The sequence below is a fragment of the Carassius auratus genome, unplaced genomic scaffold, assembly GCF_003368295.1.
Source record: "Carassius auratus strain Wakin unplaced genomic scaffold, ASM336829v1 scaf_tig00040019, whole genome shotgun sequence".
In the NCBI taxonomy this organism is placed as follows: Eukaryota; Metazoa; Chordata; class Actinopteri; order Cypriniformes; family Cyprinidae; genus Carassius; species Carassius auratus.
Window position 1 is genome coordinate 68160 of NW_020526558.1, and position 24629 is coordinate 92788.

General features: G+C 36.7%; 1 protein-coding gene across 1 annotated transcript in view; it reads left to right on the top strand.

Annotated features, from left to right (window-relative positions):
* LOC113084382 (receptor-type tyrosine-protein phosphatase S-like) overlaps positions 1 to 24629 on the top strand; it is a 104186-nt gene that overhangs the window by 39468 nt on the left and 40089 nt on the right. Inside the window, exon 3 of the mRNA XM_026254829.1 lies at positions 2195 to 2275. The gene's annotated coding sequence lies outside the window, so the exon portion shown is untranslated. The remainder of the gene's footprint in view (positions 1 to 2194; positions 2276 to 24629) is intronic.

The following is a 24629-nucleotide window of genomic DNA, read 5'->3' on the forward strand; positions in this document are numbered from 1 at the left end:
ACAAAACTAGCTAGAGCTCGTTTCTGACAGCGCTACACGAGCGTGAAAGTCATGCATTTGCAATGAATTGAGGAGCTTAGAAGTTCATTGGACAATTTTGAAGTGAGGGCACTTGGTTTTGAGTATTTATGTAATGCTTCTGAAATCATAATATGACAAAGATATGCATTGTAGCATGCAACAGGATTTCAGGTTTACTGTTAGTGTTGCTGTTTACTGTTGCGTTAGCTATTAATTAGCTGAGATATAAATTTGGATGACATTTTGAAAGTGGGGGCTTTCGTTATTGGGTTTTTGCATTTTGAAATGAGTCTGCAATCCATGACATGACATATTATGACATAATATTCATAATTATACTGTAACATGACCTCAAAGTTGCATTGCTCTCGCATTAGCGATAAATTAGCAAAAGTAAAAAGTTTGTTTAAAAAGCCACGAAAGTTGATTTTGTGTGTTTTTATGTTGCAAAATATGTGTGAAAATCATAATACAACACAATTATGATTAGCAGCATACATCATTTTAATTTAATTTAATTTAATTTAATTTAATAATGTCACAAGAAGTGTGCATTGTTTTGTAACAGGAGTGCAAAGCCTCATCACTGTTATACTTGCGACAGATTATAGAACGTGTCACTTTGATATTAATTTTAAGACACTGGAGATTCGATTTTGTGTTTGTGCTTTCTAAAATGAGTTTGCAATTCATAATACGACATAAGGTTGCATTGTAGCCCAACAGGAACTCAAAATTTTGTTACTGTTGTGTTTGCGATAAACTACTAAAAACGGCATTTTGCTGAACTTTTTAAAATATTGGACACTTGATATTGTGTTCATTTGCATTCGAAAATGTTTTGCAATTCATAACACAACACAAGTATGAATTGTAGCGCAGTAAGAGGTCAAGTTCCTGTTGCTGATGTGTGTGCGCTAAACCAGTGACAATGGCAATTGGTTAAACATTTAAAGAGCAAGGGCACTTGATTATGTGTTTTATGTGTGCTGAAAAGAGTCTTCAATTTATAATACGATAAAAGTATGCATTGTATTATAACTGGAGCTCAAAGTTGGTGATGAATTTGCGATAAACTGGCGAAAAATGGGACGAAGCGACGATGCTTGTGTGCATGTTCTGTAATGCGTCTGCTATTAATAATATTGCACAGTTATGCATTGCATCACCACATGAACTCAAAGTCGTGGTACTGTTGTGTTCGCAATAAATTTCAGTTACAAAGCAATGATGCTTAATTGTGTGTTTGTTTTGCATTCAAAATGTGTCTGCAATTCATAATACATCACATTTATGCATGTGTGTTTGTTTTGCGTAAATGTGTCTACACAAGTATGCATTGTAGCGCAACAGGAGCTCAAAGTCTAAATTAGCAAAATTAGCAAAATTATTCATTAACCTTTTTTTTTTTTTTTGTGATTTTGCCTGAAGTATGCATTGAAAAGCAACCAGATCTGAGAGTTTCTTTACTGTTGTTAGCGATAAGCTAGCAAAAAAATGTCATTGAATGTTTTAGAAGCAAGGAGGTGTGTTTTTGTGTTACAATATGTGTCTGCACTTCATAATGCGTCACAAATACGCATTGTCGCACAACAACATTTCTAAACGTTTGAAGCTTGATTTTGTGTTGCATTATAAAAAAAAGTGCATGACACAAAATAATTATGAATTGCATGGTCAAAGTCTTGTTATTGTGTTTGCAATAAACCAGCAAAAGTTAGATTTCATTGCGCATTTTAAAACATTCAGTGATTAATCTTGTATTTTAATATGATGCTAGTATGTAGTGTAACACAACAGGAGTCCTTTCATTGTTGTGTTTGCGATAAAGTCGCGAACTTTTTTTATTGAACATTTTTAAAAGCAAGAACATTTGATTTGATGTTTTTTTGTATTCCAGAAAGTGTTTGCAACACAACAGGGACTCAACGTCATGTTAACGTTTATGATAACTAGTGATATTTCGATGATCTTCTTGTCCTCATTACACGTGATCACAACTGAAAACACTGCTGGAAATGTTGAAAGCAGTGTATCGATGCTCTTGTGTTGACTAGCAGACGGTCACTCATGCGTCTTCAAAAAGCTGCAGTCTTTGCTCTGAACTCAGGAGGCAGAGGTTCATTTGACAGTCCTTTTCATAATCTTTCTTTCTTTCTTCTCTTTGCTCAAGGTCCTACCGAGGCAGCTGAAGAAAACGCCACTAAAAACAGCCGAAGAATGAAGCAGAAGGAATATTAAAAACAGCAGAGAGGTAAAAACCATCATGAGATAAAACACTATTTAACCCTATTCACTTTCTGTGAAAAAGATTTAATTCATGGTCTGAGTATAATACATTTGTATAATACATATATATTATATTTGTCAAATTTGTGTGATTTAATATTTAACTTAATTTTAATGAATTGGCAAACATAAAAATCTATTGTTTAATATTAATTGTCTTTTTTTTAAAATAATAATTAAAACATGAAGAAAATATGCCATTAAACAAATATTTAAAACATACCGTCTTTATGTTGTTTCTACTTTCATTTAAGGATTGAATGCGAAAATATTGCAATAAAAAAAAAGTATAATAATTTTAATTTTAGGTGGAATTAATCGTGATTAATCGTGATTAATCGTTTTTAATTGATTTACAGTGTATATGTATATGTGTGTGTGTATATATATATATATATATATATATATATATATATATATATATATATATATATATATATATATATATATATATATAGTTTTATATATAGTTTTATATATATAATTCCTCTGTGTAAAAAACTGACATCAGTACAGGCTTAATGTGTGTATTCATGTGCTTTTATGTGATATAATGCACTTTTATTCACTCTTTGAGGCCAAAGTGTTTTATTTGGATTGATTTGGTTCAGAAAGGCAGTTTTTTTGGCGTCTGTGCCACACATTAGAGGTGAAGTGTTAATTTTGAGTTGTTTCAGCTCTTCAGTGATCTGTTTTTAACGGCAGTACTCGAGTGTGTCCTTGTTGTTTGCTCTCATTGACTGGAGTTCAGTCTGGAGTCTGCGGCGTCTTACAGGCCAAACGCTCGCCGCCGGTTTCTTTCCGTCGAGTGGAGAGCAGAGCAGGTCGACGCATGCAGACTCGTATCCGCAGGCTGTTTGAGACGCTGAGAGGTGAGACACGGCAGTGAAGCTCATTTCTGCTCTCCCTCGCGCTGGGAAACAGCGACGTGTGAATCTGTACGGATGCCACAGATCATTGAACTTGAAAAACGCTCGTTTCTCTAATATGTTGTTCTCTTTCAGTTAAATAAAGCTATTAATCTTTACGCCGCTTTCGCATTACCTCTATGGCTTCGGCCTTGTCCTGCAACTTTAATGAAACACTGCAGTAAATCATCATGAAATAAATGTACATTTAATTATTGCATAAAAACATTTGTTACTAGTTTTCGAAAATAAAAAAATATCAAATTATTTAATTTCAGCTAGTGGCCAAAGCTAGTTTTTTTTTCTTTTTTTATTTACTCGCTGTATTAAAATAATTAAAAATAAAAATGAAACTATGTAGACGAACTAAAATTTCAATAAAAATAAATGTATTTTAAAAATAAATATAAAATGAAAACAAAAATGAAAAATACAAATTCAAAATATTGATCAAAACTATATGGAAATATTTTAAAATTCTAATAAAACATTAAAAAATTTAACAGAACATAAAAAGCAAACAATATAAAAAGTACATACTAAGAAAAACTACATTTGAAAAAACTAATATAATAATAATAATAAACAGGAAAAAATTATAAATGTAATAGATTGAAATAGAATCTCAGATAACGAATTATAACTAATAGTAAAATAACGTTTTGTATAATTTCCTGGTGTTTGCGAATCAAAGCCACATATCTTCTCGCGTCTTCAGCTAATATCTTTCAGACAGAGCACCTGTCGTGTTCATGAAGTGGATCGTTTTGTATTCATGTGATGTCTATAATCAGTCTTTCTCGCCGTTATTGTCACATACGCCTTTCTGTTTGTGCGTTTGCTTGTGTTCAAGCCCTTAATCAAATCTAAACTATCATATATCAAAATCAAATGATATCTGTGACGTTGTGTAATCTAGACACAATACTCGTTCTTCCCGTGGTCCTCTGGTTCTGTGAAGTGAAGTTCTGATCATATCCGGACTGCAGGCTCTGATCCGGCTCTGAATGCTGCAGATCTGCTCTGTCAGACCGAGTTAGAGACGCTCGAGGGCCCAGTGCATTGTGGGCAAATCCTCTTGTGTCCAGGGCGGGTCTGTGCAGGCGTGGGATCCGCAGACACACGGGCCTGTTTGCTTTGACCCGCCATTGTGTTAGCCCACAGGACTTTAGTCCTAAACACACCCGCACAAGTCTGAAGTCTGTGACAGTATGTTCTAGATTATTTGCTTAAAATGACATTATTTTATTATAAATATTTATTATTAATTTAGTTAATATTGTGCAAAATATTCATTTATTATTTTTACTAGTTTTATATTTTACCTTTTAACTCTGTACGCAATACACATATATATTTTTTTATTAATAATAATAATAAACATTTAATACACGTATGATATAATTGTACACTAATACATTTGTATATAATATTAATAATATTAACAATAATATTTATTATGATTATTGTTATAATAATATTATAATCTATAATAATAATAAATATAAATTATTTACTACTATGATAAATATGAAGATAAAATAATAATAATATTAGTAGTATTAATAATACAATAATAATAATAGTAATAATAATGAATATTATATTATATTGTTTTGATGTGGCTTTTGTGTATATATGCTTTTATATATGCTATTAATGAGTAAATATAAATATTAATATATTCTATAAAATAATAATAATATGTATTATTATTATTATTATTATTATTATTATTAAATATTAAAACATATAAATATCTGTGTGTGTATATATATATATATATATATATATATATATATATATATATATATATATATATATACTTTTTATGATCTGTTTTATTTTACATTCATGCATTGGCAGACACTTTTATATAAAAAGACAACTTGAATTGCATTCATTTTATTTCCTTGTTTTTAACAATATATTTCAGCCTGTATTAAACATTACAAATCTATTTTGCCCCAGTGGCTGTTTGGTTGAAAGTCCTGTACACATATATATTAAACATCAGTTGTATCGCCCAGGCTTATGTGTCTCTAAGAGAGCGAGTTAGTAGCTGCCTCTCTTTATATGCTGAGTGTTTGTAGGAGATGAATCTGGTGATATAGATGGTGTGAGTGTGTGTGTGTGTGTGTGTGTGTGTGTGTGTCAGGCTGGAGCAGATATGTGCTGATGAGTTCCTGGCGGTGCAGGCGGTGTGTTTGCGCTGCAGTGCTGCGGTGTAGCGGCCCTCTGACCTGCTGGGTAAACAACCAGAGAGTCTCTGACTCCAAATAAGGCCAGCAGATCCACGGCACAGAGCGGCGGCAGCCTGCCATCCTCCATACACACACACACACACACACACACATGTCTCCTGAGCTCCCCTTTCTTTCCGTTACTGTTTTTTTCTGCAGCCCGCCTGCTCTCCTTGCATGGTTTTTGAAATGAAAATCCTGTCATCATTAATTCACCCTCACGTCACTCCAAACCCTATGAATTCTTTCTTCTGGAAAACACAAAATGAGATATTTGGCTGAATGTTCATGCTGCTCATTTCCAAAAAATTTTTTTTTTTTTTTAATAGAGACCAGTGCCGTAAAATTTCAGACAGCACCATAAGAATTAAACGTAAGTGAGTTTGAGATGTAGTCCACATGAGATATCTTCTAAATTTCTGATGTCATATGAATTGTATTTTAGCAATTTGCCATCTGTGCACATTCAAATGTTGAAACAGGAACATTTTACACCAGCAGTGACATCAGTAATAGTTGATTACACCAAGGTCAGGGTAACAAATGTCAACTAAAACTACTGAACATTTATGTTAGTTGAAAGAAATTGTAATTTTTAGATGAAAAACGTCAAAAAAGCAATTCAATTTTTTATTTAGTTTAATAAAAAAATTAATAAAAATAAAAATGAAATAAAAATGAATGCAATCTACAAAAACTAGTGAAATTTACAAAAGCAGACACAATAACTAAACAAATATAGAAATAAAAGCCATTTAAATAATACAAAAATAACCATGAATTACACTAATTTGAATGTAAGTGACATTTGAGAACTGATACAGTATATTCTAATCATAAATGATAGTATTTTAATGATAAGTCATTCAATATTCTAATAATAATTTATTTTGTTCTGTCCCTAAGCTTTTGTATAATGTTTGAAAGCTGGGAATATGGTGCAAATTATGTATATATTAATTTAATATTTCATTTTTCCTTTCTGAATATAGTTTAGTGCAGTCACTCGATTGTTTCTTTTTGTGTGGAAAAGAGGGAAAAAAATCTGCTCTAAATCTTCTTTTGTGTTCCTTGGAAGATAGAAACCCGTCTGGCTTTGAAACGATGTGAGGGTGAGTGTATTTTTAGGTAAACTATTTCCAAATTCATTCTCCTCCTCTACCTGACATTCCCTTTCTTTCAGTCTCTTTGGCACCGTCTGAAACACATTGCCTCTGTGCTTCTGCACCTCATAAGATGCATGTTGTTTGGTTTTTTTGCTTTTAGTTCTGATAAATGCTTTTGCCTTTTCATCCTTTAAGAGTCCTTCTGCTGTTATCCTGCAGAGAAACAGACCGCAGGCATCCCTGAGTGTCGTATTTCACATTGTAGACACGCCCACTTGTTCCACTGACCGTTTACTACAGAAAGCACAGTACATTTCTATCCATATTAGCATTTGAACCTGCTTTCCCTCTGGTCCTGTGAGGGAGGAATGACCTCACCCTTGCATCGTTTGAAAAACAGTCATATTCTCTTTCATTCAAAAGCGACAAGACGGTCACGTTTAATATTTATGATAGCGAACACGAATGACCTCTCCTTTCACTGTGAGTATATAGAACCCTTTGTGTGTGTGTGTGTGTGTGTGTGTGTGTGTGAGGACTGTCTGTAATGAATTCATAATCTCTGCAGTGGGTCTTTGTAGATTCCTATCAGGCAGCAGATAAGACAGCACAGTTGCACTCTAATAGCTGTCAGTCTGCTTTCCTTCCTGACTATGGATCAGTTCACTTTCAGTAGACAAATACACACACACACACACACACACACACACACACGAGATGGGCTATGTATTCAGAGGCATGTTCTCCACATAGTGGATCTAAAGATAAAAGCTTCTGCATTTTCTGTCGATGGAGAGACTGCATTTCTGTAGTGTGTTGAAAGAAGGTCCCCCAAGGCTCTGTACGAGGCCCCTTACAATTGATGCGTTTTTCCCCCAAAACTCGACGAGCATCAGCCCCCATCGTTTTTTTCTCACTGTCAAACACACCCAAAGTTTTGAAAGCACCTCAGAAAGGCAAAGTTTTTTTTCTGGTAAGTAGCTTCAAAGTTGCCTCAGAAAAACAACCATTAAATACAGTGCAATCTTTTGTGCCCTGAAGCTACTCATGCTAGCTATTAAAAATGATTGTGACACTAAGCAGTGCTTTGTGAGTTAATGTTGTTTATTTATTAGCTCCACACATGCTTAACTGAATTAAGCTTTGTGTAATGATTTGCTTGTTATTTGAAAGGTTATCTTCTAAAAAAGTTCATATTATAGTTATAATAAAGCTATTTTTTTGCTGGTCCTTAGTTCTAATGTGCCAAGTTTTGACCTAATTATATATCTGACCACATATTGGATTTAAAGAGTGGTCAGCTCCATGATAACAACACAAATGTATTATATAGTTCTACATAGACATTTCTAAACCCAACACACTAAAAAAATGCAGACGAACACACTTCCAGAATACAATGCTCATTATGGTCTTATGGACCGGGCATGTAGAGTGGTAAGTAATCTTTATCATTTCCCCCAGCATCCTCAAATGGCTCTTTAGCCCGGCTGAAATTTACCATGCTAAGCTCTCTGCCACCAGGAGAACGTGGGACACGCTATAGCGCTCAATTTATAAGCCTGATTAAACTAGGCAAGCGTGAGGAAGAAACATGAGGCAAATCAACATAAAAACACAGCGATGCTTTTCGCGACATTCCCGCTGATTGGGCCTCGGCCCTTTATGAGAGTAGAGATCACAGTGGCCCTTAAATAAAGAGAAAAATGCGTGTAAACAATACTCCAGGGTGTCTCTGTAGTGTATGAGTTATTGCACTAGGCCTTTGTTCATTGTTTTGGTGTAATAGGTGTATGACTTTGAAATACAGTGTGTCAACACAATATGTATTGTGATACTTATATTATTCGTTCATCATTTATTGTCATTAATAAAACCGAGGCTGACTCTGATAAACAAACAACTAATGATGCATTTAGGAGCTGTAAGCTGCATTTGATATTCATATGGATTTCAGTACACTGTACATACATAACAATACCCTTTGTTTTGTTTTTTTCGACATTTCTGAGTTTTCCTTAAATTATTAAATTATCTGCTCCTTACAGACTGTGATTTTTTTTTAATATTGTTATCAAGTACCAAGCAATAATGTAAAATCAGTCTGGCATTATCACAAAATAAATAATTAAATGCAAATTTTTTTTAAATTAAATAAATATATATTAAATATGCACGCTTGTAAAATAATTTGGCTAAATGAATCTGTACAGGGGCAGTTTATTCCCTCTCGTGTCTTATTATTTTGGAGGTGGGATGGTTTTAGTGAGGGGGTTTCAAATGTCAGAGCAGCTTATCTGTGCGCGCTCATTCACTACGGATTGGTGACGTGAGCGCGCAGAGGCCTCCCCCAGCCTGCTTCACTGGTGTTGGGGAGGGTGCGCGGGAGAAAAGGGGGGGCTAAAGAAAGCCCTACCAAACTGCCCCTACCCCCAGTCGATGTCCGAGACCTGAAAGAAAAGAATCCGATCCAGCTCTGGGACGCGGAGGCTCGACTATCGACCGACTTTTAAAGCACGTTTTGAAGCGCGTCCGTGGAGTCTCGTGCGCTCTTGGAGAGTTTACGCACGGACGCCGTCGACATGGCGCGGAGAACGGTTTTCTCCCGTTGAAAACTTCGCGTATCCAAGGAGTTATTTGGATTTTTCCTCCTGTTGTACATGGATGCAACACAGGACGCTTTAAGAGGAACTATATGGTCGTACCGCATCTGCATCGATCCGAAATAAAGTTACTTGGACACTACTGTAAGCAAACGTTTTCTTTTTTCTTTTTTTAAATGGCCAATTTAAACCTAAAATAATTAATGCAGACTTTAAACTTTTTTATACAATTTATGTTCTTTAACTATAATTATTCAGAGGTTTTATTGGTAAAATTAGTTGATTTCATTGTATCACATTGTGTCTATCGAAATGTTTTTGTTCGTTATGTGATTTTTTTTGGCGACAGAAGTTGTAGTAATAAAGTCTAACGGTTTTGATACGGATTGAGTTGTATTCCTCATGTTCTACTTGGGGTTTTTTGTCACACTTTCATTAGCGCACAAACTTTTCATATGAGGAGTGATTATAAACAAAGTTGTTAACACAATTTTCATAGAGGACGTTTGAAATGTTGCATCTCTTCTGTTTGGGTTCCCTATGACCCACAGTTTAAAAATACGATTTGTTTTATTGTATTTTTGGGGGTTGGTTTGAAGCATGATCCCAATGAGGAGTTGAAGCATTTTTTGAAAAGTATATGCTTGCTTTGTGGTACAGTAGAGGGTTAATGCTTTGTTAATATCTATATATATTAATAATAATAAATGGGATTTTGGTTGAGTTACTGGAGTGCAGTGTGAGTTTCAAAATAAATCAAGGTTTATTTTGTAAAATGGCTACTGATGTTTTTCAAGGTTTCGAAGACAAAGACAATAAAGTCAAACCATGATAATGAGGAAAATTGGAAAGTAACTTTCTGGAGGTTTAAAATAATGGTCTCATTGACATTTTCTGCTAATGCTGAGTTTATAGAGTAGACTAAAAAAAACATATTACACATTTTTGCATTATGGTTTTGAATAGAAAGTGTGAAAAAGTAATTACTGTAGAGAATATTGATTCTATTCACCAAGTGTCTTTCTAGCCAAGTTATTATATTAAGGATTTTCTTCCTTCTTTTCTGGCAGATATATGCTTTTCTATGACTTATGCTTTCTTTCAGCTAAGTTGTGCCATGGCCTGCTGAATAGAGCAGTTTACTTTCATTTGAAAGTATATGTGTTCATAAAGTAAAGGTTTGAGCGAGACTGAAGCAGGAAAGCGTAATGCAGGTATCGTCTTGATTCGTTTAGTCACAGATCATGCAGGGGTCATTAATCACATTAATGTGACTTCAGGGGCCCCGTATCAGAATGAGTCCAGACTAAAGTGATCTGGTTCTACTTTTAAGAAAATGTTGGCTGAATAGTTCGCTTTGATCTCCAAGAAATTTAGATTTAGACATTGTTGACATCTCATCTAATAAGTCTGATGGCAAAGATCTACTCTAGGAGCTATTCGAAAAGGACAGCCATCATTAATCCTTTCATGAAATATGTACATGCTTTTTAAGCATTAATGGCTAAAAAGTGTTTGTTTTTTCAGTCTTTATTCTGTGTTGCAACTTGCAAACTCACAAGTTTGCTTTAGTTTCTAAATGCCACTATAATTGGACGATTTATCATAGGTGATCACTGTCAGATCTTGAGAGATGCTAAGACAAATGCGTAGGAATGTAGCCAAACAGAAGCCGTTAGCCGTGACTGCGGTCTATAGACCTGTAGTTTCGCTCATTTTTCTTATGCAGGCTAAGCAATAACAAACAAGAAATCAATGAAGTCAGGTGGTGTCAGAATGAAGGAATTTTTTCAACTTCGTTTGCTGAACTAACTTTGATTTCCCGTGTGCACTCCGTGTCACCTCTGGACGAAAAGTTAATTGGATTGAGCTGAGGATATGAGTTGGTGAAATGTCTTTTGTAAGGTGTCTTCCCCAAGGTTTTGAAATTTCATTTCTGCGAAGTTATTCCTTCTGGTGTCGTTTTTGTGTTTTCCGACACTTATCGCTGTAACCTTTTTTCCCCCATTTTAAATAGGGATCAAAGGACAATGCCTCAGAGAGACTCTGGCCACGTAATGCCAAAATAAATATTCTCCCGACTTCAGAGAGAAGAGAAGGGCAGCGCTCTTGCAGTTGCTTGCGATACAGATTTAGCCCTCTTGTTTGTGTGAGCTAGAGTAGCTAATGATCACTCTAAATATAAAGTGTGCCATGCTTTAATGAGCAGTATCTCTGATTTAGTTTTCTTTCAACATTGGAGATCTTACAGCACTTGCTAAAGTACCATTTTATTGAATTATGTTCCACACAGCCTTGTATTCAAAGGCGCCATGGATAGATTTAGCGCAGGAAATGCTAATGGAGAGGCAGAAATATCAAAACAACAATTATACAAAAAGCTCCCTCTCACGGTGGTTATTGTAACCCGTGTGTGCCAATGTGATCGTAGTCGTAGATAAAATTAGGTGAGTTTGTGTAACAGGGAGAGAAGTGCAATTATCAGCTTTGGTTGTGAATGGCAGATGCAGCAGTGGCGGTAATGACAGCTGCGCTGGAGCTCCTCGCATTATCAGCAGAAAAGGGAGGGGAAGAGAGATGTTCACCAGAGCCTAAGCTCTGCCAACTAATTGTGTTTATTCCTCTTAATTTGTCCCGAGTGCTAAATCGGTGCTCTTCAGCTCATGGTGGGTGCAATTTGTCTGGTGGTTATAAAAGAACGAGTGCACTGTCTTTGAAACGAACTCTTCTGGTCTTAATGTGAACGTCACATGCATCCACATGCACATCCATGCAGAAGGAGCCGAGGCCTTTCTGTTCAACCACAGTTGTTGCCTAACACTACGACCCAAGGGACAACCGGTCAGTCTGGAAGAATTATCAAGCAATTGTTCGGACGAGTTCCCGAGTAAATCGCTACATTGTCCATGACAAGCCTTGTTGAAGATGAGGAATAGCCTCTGCTGGTAAATTCATATTAACTCTCCGGCCTATGTTGCCCATTCTGTCCAACAGGTTAGTGGCAAATCCGAGATAAGACGGCAAGCAAACCCACCCCTGCTGACGGGATTGATCCATCTCGTTCAAAGTTTAATTTCATCTCATGCTTGGCCAGTTGCCTACGTGACGCTGCAGGACTGATCATCCGGTCTCTGGGCTCTCAGTACTGTGGCGGTGCTGATAAAGCCAAAAGCTACTACCTTCTCCCCACGCTCCCTAAGCTTAAAGCCCTCGCTGCAAGACTGGATTTCAAACCAATGATATGCTCCGCTTGCTCTGATTCCACTGTGATAATGTGTTCATTACGGTAGGAGGGCGTTATATCCACCATACACCCACCACCCAACCTATAACCCCTCCCACTGGCCTCGATGTGTTTGGCTGTTTTATTGGGGGCACTTGTTGTTTACCCCCACCATGGTGATTTTTTGCTTTCTGCTTTTTAAGTATACTGACCAGCTGGCACTCCAGGTTGACGGGCGTACTGCCCAGCTTGGGACATTTAGACAATACAGATCTGTCATAAACACACCCCACCTTGGCTTCAATCTGAGTTATGACCCCTCTGAGAGTTGTGGAGACCCGTCCCCATCCTGTTCTCCATGGTTGGAGGTCAAGATGCCATCTGTGATTGGTCTACTTATTCCCCACTTGGGCTCGATAGTTAACAGACCCCAATGAACCAGATTAAAGGGTTGGATCTTTGTTTGATGGACTTGGAGTGGGTTTGACCTTTCTCTGGGGCAACTCCAATTAGACTCCTTCAAAATACCTTCAAGTCATTAAGTGGAACCAAAACAATAAAGCCCATGAATCGAAGGGAGATTTATCTTGAATATCTTAGATATCCCACTTTCCAAAAGTCATGGCACTAGTTTAGTGATGTGTGCTGGTTTAAGATGGTTATCAGGGGTCTTGCTTGATGAAGCATAGGAATTTGTTTGGGCAAAGACAGGATGCTGGTTTGGTAAGTTTTGTTTGGGACCAAGTAGAGTTGAAGGGGTTTATAGTGACCCTATAGAAACCTCAGGGCCCAGTTAAGGGGACAGTTTTCAGGATTAGGGGCTTTTTCATGTGCTAAAAGCTGCTAATCCGCCGGCCTTTGTGTGGGAGCAGAAAGCTCGGGGCAAGATGGGAAAGCCATGGCTTTTTCAGAGCCCGGCCTTTTGTTGTCATTTCACCGAAATCAGGGGACATCTGTTAGGATCGGGGGTAGATTCCCAGCTGATGGTGGGGAACGGGGGAAGGACAAGATACGTTGGTGGGGGTGGGATTGCTTGAGGGCTGATGGATGTGTGTAATTGTTTGTAATGCAAGCATGAACACATGGGCCTCTGGGAGCCAGAGCCATATTTGTGTGGACAGAGGGGCCTTGTAGTTCTGAAACGGTCAGTCAAGGGTATGTTGGGTTAAACACGAGTAAATACCTGCCTGTCAATGCAAACCATGCTCCCTTAATTAGGAATGACAAAATGGTTTGACAGCAGAGAAACGGGGAGCGCAATAGCCTCTGACTAGCACAAATGTCAACATGTGATTAAGCTCTGTTGGAAACTCATTACATTCCTGAAACGCGGATCTGTTTTTCAATAAAAATCACATCTCTTTTTGTTCTAGTCAGTGCTGAATTAGCGTGAGTGATCTCACTCAAGTACGTTTTTTTTCCAGTTGCATATGTGAATTATGAGTGCATCAAATTCAAACACTTCTAAAAGGTGAGCTTTACGAAAATGCATTGCATTTCACCCCCCTCCCCCCAAAAAATAAAAATAAAGCAAAATATTTTGCATAAAGAAATTGAAGTTTGATCATTTAAATGACAGTTATGCATATTGCCAACTAAATTCCTGTTACTATATAAGAAAATGTGTTCATCTTGAGAGTGATTATTGTTGTTTCGATATAATTCAGTTAATATTTTTAATTAGAATTTGTTATTTATTTACCATGACGTATAATGTCATCTTGGCAACTAGATTAAATAAATGAATACATTTTATTTTAAATATTTTATTTGGTTTTAGTTCATGCTTATTTTAGTTAATGTTTATCAGTAATAATTTTTTGTAAATGATTTTAGATTCATTTAATATAAATAACCCTGATGAGAATGTAGGGAAATGTTCTTAACTGCCATAAAATATGGCAAATAAATAAATATTTCAGTAAATAAACAATATAAGCAAAATATGTCTACAGTATATAATGTTTTTGGACTGGTTTTGTGAGATTCACAAAATAACCATCCTTCTTCTCGAAGTGAAAGTCTGTGGTTATTAACCGTTTCAAGTAAGTATGATTTTAGATTTAGTTTAAAGCACAGAAGGTTAAAGGTGGAAACACATTAGATTCACTCCCGCGTGGCATTTCAGTTTCAAGCCTGTGTAATTACAGCTGTATTGTTTTCCTTGAGTGAACAAGGATGTGTTCAACACAACTGAGCCAGGGATGCTATGGATTCTGCGTCAACGGGGCGTACAAGAGCGAGTGCGAGGGAGTTCACTCGCTCCGTCTCTTCAAGCGAGAGGGAAAGATGATTGGTTACACGCACAACATCCCCCAACCCTGACATTTTGACGTCTAAATACTAGGCCTGCAGGACGCCAGCTGATAATATCATTAAATACAGCACCTGACAATGTTTATTCTATGTTTATGTGTTAAGGATGTAAAATTTCTTATCACGATTATACACACAAATCACTTCACCACAACAAATACAGTGACTTGTTGTTTGCATAATCACTAAAACAATAACATTACCAATTTTAAATGACAACGGCTTAATAGCATGTTGAGATATCTAATGTAAATGTTCAAATAAAGCTTTATAATAAGGTAAAAATCACATTTCAGCTTGCGATCTGCTTTTATTAGCTCCATTATGTCCTCCGTATGCGTCCTTGTTTCGTTTTATCTGGCCATTGGGAATGGGATGTGGCCGAAAGAATGAATGGAGAGATAGATTGCGTGTTATCTTCCTCCTGTGTGACTGGGGAGGTGATAATGTGGACAAACAGAGGGGTGTAGTCAACGAAACACACCGGAGATGAATTCTGGATAAAATGTGCTAACTAGAAGCACGGCTCTTCCACTTCTCTAGTGTCTCTCGCTTTGGGGAAATCGTGAGAGATTACGTCCGTCTGGAGATTTCGTGGAGGATGTTTTCACGGTGGTGGTTTGGGGACGTTTAAGATTCAGGAAGTGTTGGTTATTAAAGGAAACGAAGTTGACTTAATAGATCTTCCTTCACTAATAAAAATAAAAGTTCAAAAGGAGCTTTCGTAGTGAAGCCGTAGAACAGATCTTAAGGGAAAAAAATCTTTATGTGAAGAGTATTTATTAATCTAAACAATTAGTTTTTCAGTTATAAAGGACCTTGGGACGGTTTCATGGACATTTACGGTTGTTCATTGAAACATTGATGCTAATAAAGAAAAATAATAATTTTTGACAGCACTTTACAGTAAGGATTAATTTGTTAATATTTATTAACCACTTTTAGTTAACATCAATTAACTACGCATAAGCGTTAATTAGCTATTAATTAAATGAGTATTTTTTAACATTAGTTATTTCAGTGTGACTTGGCATGAACAATGTACAAATGCGTTTTTTACTAACATTCACAATGATTATTAATTGTGTATTAAATAATACATTAAATAATATTAACAAATGAGATCTTATTGTAAAGTTTAATTGTACAATTATGTATTTTTTAAAAATATATTTTTTAAAATAAAAAAGTACAAATTTTTGTGTGTATTTAAATATATATATATATGTGTGTGTGTGTGTGTGTGTGTATATAACGTAAAATAAAATTGAAAAAAATCATTAATCTTTATATTTTTTCAAATTAAAAAATGTATATTCTAATTCAGCACATTTATCATATAATAAATGAGAATTATTTATATTATTTACATTTTCAATCACAATTGTTGTTTTTTTTTGGACTTTTAGTTTTTTTATTAAGCAGTTAACCATTTGTATTTGAAAATAAATAAATAAATAATCTAACAAACATTTTATTTAGTCTATATAGTGTGAACACAATAAATCTTTTTTTTTTGTAATTAATTTTAATTATTTAATATCATTTTTTGTATAAGATTTCAGATTTTTTTTATTGATAAATCTTTTGATGATAAATGGTAAATCTTAATCGTTTGTTCTTATTTTTAAATAAATACCTAAAATGGCATATAAAGTATTTTCTTTCAAAAATCGCTAGTAAATTTGAAGAGTAATTACAAAGAAACGTCAAGCAATGCATTGAATTAAACAGCAAATGTTGAAGTGGAAAGATGCACTGCAATAAAAAACTTACACAAAATATTTTAATGTATGTTTAACATGATTCATTCTTAGTATAGGCAAGTTTTGATTCAACTTGCTAATGTCACTTTACAAAAGTTGCAGATTAGCGTTACCAATGCCATTTTTGTGTCTTTCATCTGCCTCTTTACCTTGAGCATGAGATGCGTTCATTGCACAAACTCCATTAGCATCTGAACCTTTAATATGCGGACGAGCTCATAAGCTAAGAGGCCTGTACGCTGTAAATCACTGCACTCTTGTTCTCCAAAGAGTCGCGGAGAGACATGCTAGTCATTCATAGCAGAGGCCAGTCTTGTTTGAGTTTAGCGCAACGGATTTTGAAAGTGATGGATGGCTGTCGTTCCCTTTGTTTATCTCTGCAGATATCTGAATCCTAAAACACATGAAGTATCTGAGCTGAATGTATATATCGAGCTGAATGTATTTAGCTGAGACCCGAAGGTCAAGCTAACACATTCACGTGTGTGTGAGTTTGGTGCTGTGATTCAATTACTAGCTGTTTTCTGAAGGGATTTATGTGGCTAATATAGGCAGTCATATTGTCTTTTGAGTCTTTTGATGGGAATATTACTTTCATGGATCAACTAAATCACAGACTGTAGTTTTTGTAGCATTTATATCTATCAATGTAGATGGGAGCCTCATGCATCCATTGCTGTGGCTTTGTGTTTTGTAGCCCCGCCCACTGTGGAATCTGATTGGTCCAAAATCCTGCTACTTATAAAATATTAAAACATCACATTTTCTGATTGGTTGTAATCATGTATCTAATCATGCATAATCTTTATTATAATTATAATAATTTTTTTGTTTGATTTTGTTTTTAATCTTGCCGGAATCAGAAACAATCTTTATTTTTATTTTTATTTTTATTCTTTATTTATATTTTTGTATCTACATTTTCTATAATTGTGTAAGATGTAAACAAGAAATTATACACTTAGAATATATATTTTAAAAATGAAGTAAATTTTTTTTTATGTATTTAGTTTTTAAAATATATGTTGTAAGTGTATAATTATTTGTTAATATATTATATAAATCAACATAGATTGATTAATACCTTGGATTTAGTGTGTACCATATATATATATATATATATATATATATATATATATATATATATATATATATATATATATATATATATATATATATATGTTTAAAAGTGCACTCAGTTCCAGTGTTTTCCTCCAGAAGCGGTTCTCGACTCCTGAACCCGGTGTTGTTTTGGGTGTGTTTTCCTGGTGAACCCGTTTAATGATGAATGCAATGCCTCCTGACAGGAGCTTTGAACACAAGACGAGCAAAATCAGCAAGGAATCAGAGAGCGTTTGTGTCCGACGAGCATCCTTCGAAAAATAGCATATCGATTTCTGCACACGTGCCAAACATGCATCAGATCTAAACACACACACACACACACACACACTCGACAGGACGCACACGGCTCCTCCAGATCACACACACAGTCTTTCACTTCAGTAATAAGATGCAGGAGCTTCAGAAGGCGCGGATGGGTGTTCATAGACTCGCTGTGAGCTCAATGTTGGAGGAGCGTGCTGCATTTCAGAGGTCAAGGCCTGTGTTTTCACTGTCCACACAGGCAGCTAACTACTGAGATCAAATCTTTTATTAAGACTGAGCCGAACCGAACTTATAGTCTTTTCAGTGCTCATATTTATAATCAACTTATCTTCAGTCATTTTGTGTTTGATTTGTATTTATTTTTTTGTTCTTTCAACAAAGGGCATGTCAAACTATAACACTTTAATAAAACAACATTATTAATAGTACTTTATTGACTTGTAAATATTTATGATCAATATCTAAAAGGAATGCATTTATTATAAATATTTAAATAAATTACATTAACAAGTAAAACTAATTTAATAAAATCAATACAACTTAAAATAATACTATTAATCATATCACAAACATTTATTATACATATTTAATTAATATAATTAATCATCTAAAAATGCATTTTGTTTAAATCTAATAACAATGAATACATTAGTTACGTATACAGTTGCATTTTTATGAATTATTTGTAAAAATAACTATATTTTTTTTTTTTTCTTGCGATAACTGAAAGGTTGAGCTGGACAAATGCAATTTCTGCAAAGATTTGAATAAAAAAATGATGCGTCCAAATGATGTCACAATTGCTTTTAATAGTTCCCACTGGATTTGTGCCCTATTTGTGTGAGGAGCCAGCAATAATCTATGCGTCTCAATATTTAAGGGCTGATTCAGGTGTATTAGGACGACGTGAAAGAGAGAGTGCACACGGTCTTGCTCGACATGCTTTGCGCAGACTCTAAGATGATGAAATGATCTGTTTGCGTGTGTGCGTGTTGTTGTTCATGCGTGTGCATGTGTGTCGGCGTAGGCAACAGCGTGTGAGCTGGCGGGGAGTTCCGGTCTGTGTGGAATGAGGAGGCGAGCGTGTGACTGTATGTGATGCACTCATATCCGCCCAAAAGAACAAAAGCAAATGCAGAAAAACACATAACGAGTGAAAATAGAAATCACAGTGCATTAAGAATACAAGCAGCCACCGAATATGTGAAGATACATTTAAAGAAAGGTGGAGCCAGGCACTAAATGGACGATGGCGTCTGGGTCTTGCTTGTGCCAGACAGCTGATTTTGGCAGTCTAATTAATCCTAGCACTCTGCTAATGTGTGTCCCTACGTTTAGCGCCAATAAATGTATTCACTTCAGTTAGGGTCGCACCGATCACCCTTATTCGTTTAACTAAAAATGTTAGCTCTACCAAAACAACAAGATCATGATGTCTTGTGACTCAAACACAGGGGCTTTGATAGCTCAGATGGTGGCATGATTGTAATTTGCTAAAGCTAATAGCATTAACATGAGTGTCTAGTAAACATCATCTCAGAATGAGAACACAGCAAAGGTTTGTGGGGCTTTTTCTCCGAATAAGGAAGTATCCCAAGTATGTTTTCATGTTGTTCTGATGCTTTAATGTGGCTTCTTTCCATACAACCATCTGAGGCCAGCATTTGATGTCCGTTGCCATGTTGTGCGAAGCACTATGTGGGATATCAGAAGCTTCATGCCAGAAAGTTTTAACATCTCGGGGAAGCAGCATGGTGACTTCCTAAACGTCTATGTGGGCGAAGTGAAAATTTGGGGATCATTGCACACAGCTGGTAAAAGTCAAACTAGCCAGAAAAACTAGCCAGTTTTTTCTTCTAGAAAAAGTTAATTTTTGAGCTCAACTTATTATTATGGTTGAGAAAAGTGTGAGTTTTGGAGAGATCCAAGATCGATAGTAAAAAAAACAATGATTAGCATAGGTGTCCCACAGGGTTCTGTCCTCTGTCTTATTGTGTTTCACTTCAAATTATATTATAGTGTCTTCTAAAAGTCAAGCACTGATATTTTATTTATCTTTGCTCTGAAGTGAAATACTCCTCCAATATGTGTTCACTATAAACATCCAGCATAACAATAATAATTGTTCGTATGCTGGAGCTGCTCAAGAAGGGCTATTGATTTTCCTCCACTCTTCTTCGGCTTGTTTTTCTTTATTTTGCCTTTGGATTCCAGCTCAGTGCGGTCGGCTCTTGCACAACCCGTTGTGAGGTTTCCTCCTGCTTCTTGGATGCCGTTCAAGCTGGAAAATAGTAACACGAGTGAAATTCGATTACGGCGACAAATATGATGCTCATTTAAAAGGCATGAAAGTAGCTATCATCAATGCATTGCTTTGTCCTAGAAGGGGTTGCGCCTTTTAGAGATATGAGCCTCCATTGTTGAGAAGGGTGCTGCTGGCATAAACACACATACACACACGCTTGTCGCACACGCATGGTTTCACGCTTGTATCTTCATTTATAACCAGTGCCTTATTTTCCAGATTATTTTTTTTTGTGTGTGAGATTAGAACTGAGCCATTTTTGCTTGTTTTTTTGTGCAGTTTGCAGTTAAATGCAATGACAAAATAAAGCATGTTAACACAGTTCCAGAAATAATACAATATAATTATAGAGAGCATTTCAACACAATACTAATTTGGTTTTAATTTCCCATTCGCTTTGTCATATCATAAATAGGAGATACTCAAGTACTATAGAAACATTAGCTGAGCTCCCACACGTTTTTTTTTTTGAAAATTATGGGCCATTATTCGAATCATAAACCAACAGATAAGTCCACCCTGTCATGGACATATATATTACTGTTGAATACATTTTTATTGCAAAATTAAGATGCAAATTATATTTTCTGAAAGGTATGATGTCCCTTTCCTAAACAGGGCTATGTCCACCTGACAGATCTGATGTCACTAAAGGGGATGGCCTTTTCTTAAAGGCGCGGATTCTCCAATATGACATGGTGGAGAACCATTCAAGGGAATTTTAATTTTATGATTTGACAATATTCTACTATCATTCATTTTTAATGAGCAGTGCATGGGACAAAATAACATGCATCCTCTTATGCAAAAAAAAAAAGCCAAGTAATGCTTTTGTTATGAATCTAAAACTTATCCTAATATAACACACCCTTTCATAGTCATTTTTATGTTATCATGGCAAATTAGTTATTTATGTACAGAACACCAAAAGGCACCCTATATTGACCCTAACATAACCCAATGTGTGAACAATCATTCTATTATTTTTATTATACAGCACTTTTTGTTGTTTCATTTTATTTTTTATTTTTATTTTATGTGTCTGAATAATACTGGAAGATTGAACTCATTTTATATTGTTTCAAGTCTTCTCCTGTCTGGCATCAGAATTGCAGTTAGGAGCTTAATTCGGGTTTCTAGAAGATAAATATCAAAGACGGCTGACATTTGCCCTCTTAAATTCAGTTAGCAATGAGCAACAGCACGGATAAGCCCAGCAGCTCAATATTACTCTCTTCAGTGAATGTGATCCCAATCACTTAGCTTTTAAAATCATCAGAACATAGACACATTTTCTGGATTATTGCAAATTTAGAACTTATTATCAGAGGCATGCAAAGCAAATGTGAAATTGAAAAGTGCTAAATCCAACTATTATAGCAGCGTTCAAACCTTTGGTTAGTCCATGTATTCCTAGCATTTTGGTCTGTGGTGGTTCTGTGGAAAGTATAGGTTCAGTTTAAGCCTGGTGCTTGTTTTGTTCCTCTTCCCTGGTGGATCTTTCCTGTAGTGTACTTTCACTAATGGCAAAAGTTCAGAAATCTTTTGTCTTCTCAACAGACAAGTCAAGGTACATGGAAGTCAAGTGTGTCATGGAAATAGCTAAAGTGCCTCATGCATATTTCATCTAGATGGGTGTCTGAAATGCAGTTTGTGTGTGTGTGTGTGTGTGTGTGTGTGTGTGTGAGTAAGGGTTCGACCGGCTCCAGTATAGATTTCTGTCGTGGTCTCCTCTGAGGATACTGTTTCTCTATAGACAGGCAAAGATTCACTGCAGCTCAGCTGACAGGAGGGGCGTAATGCTTACACATGCATCCAGTTACCCACACAAATAACCACGTGAATTGATGCTAGTTCAAAAAGTGGCGCATTTGTGGTGGTTAATTTAGATGATAACTTACTTTAAAACCCCTCTTTAGTTGTCATCAACCCTTTCCCCATCACCCTCTGGCTCTATTCTGTAATGTTAACAACGTTTGTCAAAATCTATTCCCAACTGATAAAATCATGTCCGCCCTACATTTTCTTTTTTAAATGTCTAGTTCAGTTCAGAAACACATTCTGTCAAGTTGAAGGGGTTTCAAATATTGACAGTATCTTGGAGAGTTAGTACACCATTTTTTGGGTTCACTCAGATTGTATTGGTGATACCGGGCTGTCTTAGCATACTTGTTTACTAGCCTCCCATGTATTTGTCTCAAAACATAACCCTTTTCAGCTTCTTGTACCCCAACAAGACAATTCCCAGCTAATGTTTGTTGAGCCAGAGCCCAAGATCCAATGTTTACACAATGTTCAATTGTACCATGGGGTCATTAATCAGTCCGGGCCCTAGCTGCCTCGGAGTTATTTTTATCTCCCAGCAGGCTCTAGAGTTCTTTCAGGGCAACCCTGCTTTTTATTCTAGACGCCCCTCCGGCACTACTGCCAACTTTACCGCCAGCCCTGTCTATAAATACGTTCACCTCTTCTTGGAGGCTTTGAAGTCCCTACTCATGCTTCATATACCCCCTTCAACTTCAGAGTCCAACGGCAGACAGGAAGTCATGTGGCCCCTTCTCTTTCCAGAGTTGTTCGGGTCACAGGGAATGTAAGGATTATTCCCATGATGGACAGTTAAAAAAGCAATTGCCAAGTTGGCGATGAGGGTAGGGTCATAAGCAGCCCTTCGGCATGGATTTTTTTCCTCCAGTTGCCATGGAGAGCGCCAACTCATCTGACCTTTGACCGAGCTCTTGACTGAAACCAGACTGCGAGTCTGAACATGTGGGAGGAGTTTCAGTGAGTTTCTAAATTCTATTAGAAACACCATTCCAGTCATAACTCTCCTGTATGAAGGTGCTGCAAATTATAGAAAATATTACCCAGAATAGCTAAAACCACTCCACGTCCCTGTATTTTTTTTCTACTTCCACCCCATCAGCTCAGTGTCAAACCAAGTTCTCCACAGTTACGGGGCTAAAAGTGAGTTTTCCCAGTCCCTCTATTTTTAGCCTTTCGCCTCGGGTGGAGATGAAACGGGAGCTGAAGGAATAGGAGGAATTTGGGTTTTTCAAGAGGCCATCATTTCATTTTTTTTCTCTCCCATAAACTGCCAATACATTCCTATTGTTTTCATTTTAGCCACTGCTAAAACGGCCAATTCCTTTGACCAGGGAATTCCCAGAATAAGGCAACTGCTTTCTCCCTATGGCATGCACGGTCCAGCTGGAGTGGAGTCTACCTTTTTTTTTGCTAACTGTTGTGAATTCCCATGGAGCCTTGGGGTCACATCAGGCTAGACAGTTCTGTCAAGGGTCATATCTTGTGTAGTTGCAAGTTAAACACTTGTGTGGCGTTCTTCAAAATACAAACTTGCCCATTCTACATTGAAGTCACTGTACCTTGTAGCTGTTCATAAACAGCCATGTTTTGTATGTATTAATTTAGTTTTTATCAATCAATGTTGTCTCGAGTCCCGGGGAGATCCTATCCACCACTCCTGTCTGCGCTGAATGCGAAGTGAGCTACTTGACTTGCAAATGGATGCAAACGTGAGTGGCATATCACGCTTGGGTAACTGAAGAAGGATCAGTGACTCTTCCCATAGGCAAAGATTTATCGGCGTCTCCCGGCTCTCCAGGGGACAAGCCAGCCTTTCCCCTCTCGTTCCTTCTGTGTGTGTAACCTGCAAACTCCCACCTCAGGATTTAATGGTACTTCCGGGAGACTTGCCATTCATGGTACAGCGACTGCTACACTGCTCTCAACAGCAGCCTTAATTGCTTTCAGCACGGTGGCCATTTAGTTAAAACAAGCTTGCTGTCAGCCAACATCCGAGTACATTCGACCCTGAAACATCTCATGCAGGCTAATCTCCGCCACCGCATTGCCACCTTCTCAAACCCACAGTAAAATCCCAAGCAAGGCGCCTTAGATTAACTTTTAGGCCCAGGGAGCCGATGATGAAATAACTGTGTTAAGCTAGCGTGAAACTTCCAGACCAAGACTCCCTGCCTCGGCAAAACGCTCTAGCTTAAACGGACCCCTGCAGCTCGGACCGTCTGTTTGACATTGATACTTCTCAGTACATAATTGATATTCACCTGTCTCCTCATAGATGAGGGTTAGATTAAGGTTAAAACTGGGGGGGGGTTTCGAAATGCCGTCCTTAGGTTTATTGGCAGAAGGTTGAAATGGCAAATCAGCTGAGATTGTCGGCGTAATGAATTCATTGCTAGCCATAAAACCTCTGCCCATACATTACCCTGCTCTTTAAAGGTTAGCGTACGCCCTCGTTCCAAGGGTAGAGAGCCACTGCTAAGTGCGCCACGCACGTAATGTTGCCATTGCTGTAGCGTGCTCCAACTAGCCTGATTGTCCCCATCATATTGTGTTCATGAAACAATATTTCTCTCACAGTGGTGGCCGATTAGCTAACTAATTGTTAGCGGCGTAAAGGGAGGCCAGGCTCAGACGTT